A 999-nucleotide genomic window follows, 5' to 3' on the forward strand; every position below is an offset into this window, starting at 1 on the left:
TTTTTTTTTTTTTTGGACAGAAGCTTGTCAGGTAAGTCTGAACTAGGGCTGCACAATTGTGACAAAAATCATAATTGTTGATTATTCCCTTGAATTTGTAATTGCGATTATTAATTACGATTATCACAATTTACATTGAATTATACCATTGTTTGAAGCAACCGCATGCCATATTTTTAAATGAAAATAAACAAGCTGAAAATACTCTAACTGAAAACTTTTATTGCTTTTCTATAGCATTAAGCCTCAAATATCAACTATATATTGGATTGGTTTCTTCTTTAAATAAAAAAAAAAGTAAAAAAAATATGCATGTCATTATACTATTATATTAAAGGGGTCATATGATGCTATTTTAAAGATCATTATTTTGTGTATTTGGTGTAACAGAATATGTTGACATGCTTTAATGTTCAAAAAACACATTATTTTTCAAATACTGTACATTATTGTAGGTCCTCTATGCCCCGCCTCTCTCAAACGCGTCGTTTTCAACAAAGCCCCCTCCTTTGACAAGCGCAGTCTGCTCTGATTGGCCAGCTGAACCAGTGCATTGTGATTGGCCGAACACCACAAGCACGCGTCGGAAATGTAACGCCCCTTACCATAATCGCGAGCTTCAAGCTTTCAAAGTAAATATCAAGACAGTTAATCATGTCGTTAGTTTTACCATCAAGCCCGATAGGGCAACAGAGTCGCGTGACAGACACAGTGATGATGCAGTACTGTATTTGCAGTACACAAGCCGCGACTAAAAAAGACTCCACTGTGATGTGACCCTGTCTCGCTCTCTCTCACAGATCTATTAAATGGCTATTTTAAGCAATGGAAAGACACTCATGTAACATACAAAACAGAGGAATGACATGAAGAATTACCTTTCATTATTCAGCACAATCAAATAAAAATAATGCAAAAAAAAATAAAAAATAAATAAAAATCAAGGAACTCCTTCCCTTGCCTAACACACTGACTTTTGTTTATCGAGAAAAGAACCAG

This window comes from Sinocyclocheilus rhinocerous, unplaced genomic scaffold, assembly GCF_001515625.1.
Source record: "Sinocyclocheilus rhinocerous isolate Xijiao unplaced genomic scaffold, SAMN03320098_v1.1 scaffold659, whole genome shotgun sequence".
Taxonomy (NCBI): Eukaryota; Metazoa; Chordata; class Actinopteri; order Cypriniformes; family Cyprinidae; genus Sinocyclocheilus; species Sinocyclocheilus rhinocerous.